This window comes from Lathyrus oleraceus, chromosome 3 (assembly GCF_024323335.1).
Source record: "Lathyrus oleraceus cultivar Zhongwan6 chromosome 3, CAAS_Psat_ZW6_1.0, whole genome shotgun sequence".
Classification (NCBI taxonomy): domain Eukaryota; kingdom Viridiplantae; phylum Streptophyta; class Magnoliopsida; order Fabales; family Fabaceae; genus Lathyrus; species Lathyrus oleraceus.
The window spans coordinates 37534898-37537600 of record NC_066581.1 but is presented as its reverse complement, the minus strand read 5'-3'; positions in this window follow the sequence as shown (position 1 = coordinate 37537600).

Sequence of the window (2703 nt, the reverse complement as noted above, 5' to 3'; positions counted from 1 at the left end):
GACTCTTCAATTCAGTTAACTCAACAGCAGACATACGATAAGGAGCCATCGATATCGGTCTAGTACCAGGTACCAATTCAATTGAGAACTCAACTTCACGCTCTGGCGGTAATTCATTCACTTCTTCAGGAAACACATCAGGAAAATCACACACCACGGCTAAATCGCCAATCACCATTTTACCTTTAGCCTCCAAAGTCGCTAATAGCATAAACAGCTCTGCCCCATCGGCTACTTCCTCATTCACTTGCCTTGCTGATAAAAACAAACTCTTCTCTTCCTCAACTTCAGGAAATACCACAGTCTTATCAAAACAATTGATAGAAACTCGGTTAAACACCAACCAATTCATACCCAAGATAACATCAATTTGCACTAACGGGAGACACACAAGGTCTATCTCAAATTCCCTACCAAAAATACTCAAGGGACAACTTAAACAAACAGAAGTAGTAGTCACTGAACCCTTCGCAGGAGTATCAATCACCATACTACCAAACATCTCAGATATCTCTAACTTAAGTTTCACAGCACAATCCAAAGATATAAAAGAATGAGTCGCACCTGTGTCAATAATAGCTACAAGAGGAAAGCCATTAATACAACACGTACCTCGGATCAAACGATCATCTGCAGAAGTCTCAGAACCCGATAAAGCAAAAACCTTGCCTCCGGACTGATTCTCTTTCTTTGGCTTTGGACACTGTGGACTGATATGACCCAACTCTCCACAGTTGAAACAAGTCACAGTCTTCAACCGGCACTCTGCAGCCAAATGACCACCTTTTCCACACTTGAAACATTTCATCTCAGCACTGGTACACTCATGAACACGATGTCCAGCCCGACCACATCTGTAACACTTAACAGGAGCACTAGAATCTCCCCCACTAGGCCTCTTCATCCCACTCTGCCTCTGAAAGCCCTTGCCAGCTGCATACGGTTTTCCACGATCAATCTGATTCTTGCCCTTCCTATCGACTCTCTGCTGGTAGCTCTCAGCTCTGGCCTTGGAATCCTGTTCAAAAATCCTGCAACAGTCGACTAAATCAGAAAACACTCTAATCCGTTGATACCCAATCGCCTGCTTGATCTCGGGACGCAGCCCGTTCTCAAACTTTACACACTTAGAAAATTCCCCAGCAGCCTCAGCATAGGGAGTGTAGTACTTCGACAGCTCTGTGAACTTAGCAGCATACTCCGTAACAGACCTGTTACCCTGCTTCAATTCCAAGAACTCTATCTCCTTCTTTCCTCTGACATCCTCTGGAAAGTACTTCCTCAGGAATCTCTCTCTGAACACTGCCCAAGTGATCTCAGCATTCTCAGCAGATTCCAACTCAGTGCGGGTAGCAACCCACCAATCATCAGCTTCTTCTGATAGCATATGCGTACCGAACCTGACCTTCTGGTTATCAGCACACTCAGTTACTCGGAAGATTCTCTCTATCTCTTTCAACCACTTCTGAGCACCATCTGGGTCGTATGCTCCCTTAAACATTGGAGGATTGTTCTTCTGGAACTCACTCAGTTGACGAGAAGCTCCCATTCCCACAACATTCGGGTTCCCTCCAAGTACTCCAGCCAGCATACCCAGAGCCTCAGCAATCGCAGCATCATCTCTACCTCTTCCAGCCATCTCTATTCTGAAAACCCAACAAGCCAAAACAAATAAGTACTGATAGGGTTACACAACACCTATCCCGTACAGGGGAAACAGAATAATTACGACTCGACACGACCGACTATGCTCTGATACCACTAATGTAACACCCTTCTAAATACCCCAAATTATGTAATTAAAATAATAATAAATCAATCAGAGTAATTATGCCCCGAAGGGTGTCACACAATCATTTCACAACGATCATCATAATTTCCTGTCATGCTCATTTATTTAACTCAAATTATAAAGTATCTGCATAATACGTAGCGGATAGAAAACAGCTCAATTATTCCAAACATGTAACATATTACATGCAAAATGGTTCACAACCAATCAATAAAATATTCAAACATCCCATCCCGATGTTACATCTATCAGAGCATGACCCACTAGGAGACTACACTAGACTCCAAGCACTAGCTCCTACTCAACTCACTGCTCGTTACCTGAAAAATAGGTGTAAGGGTGAGTTCCTCAATCAATATAATAAGCATTATACAACATTATGTAATGTTAAGTAACTAACGCATCAAATCACCCTAACCAGACTACACACTCAATAACGGCAGCATCAATTCAAATATCATACTCAACCACAACCTATCACATATGTATAATCTCCAACCATACTCAACATCAACAACACAATACACAACACACATATAATACTGGAATACATCCCATCATATTATATGCCATACATTCATTATGCAATGAGACTCAACATATGCGGTACCGACTCTTCTTGAACTTACAGTTCAAGCTCACCGATCCCTCCGGATACGGCTACTAAGCTCACTAGTCCCACTCATTTGAGACCTAGTGACTCACTCACTAATTCCTCACCATGGGAATTAGCTACAGCCCAAAGGCTAGACTATGCACACTACTCATCTAGTATGCAAACATCAACAACAATTCAACAAGAATTCACTCACTAATTCCTCACCATGGGAATTAGCTACAGCCCCACAGGCTATGCCATGCATGCTAATCATCTAGCAATGCAGCATCAACAACAACTCAAGAATAGACAA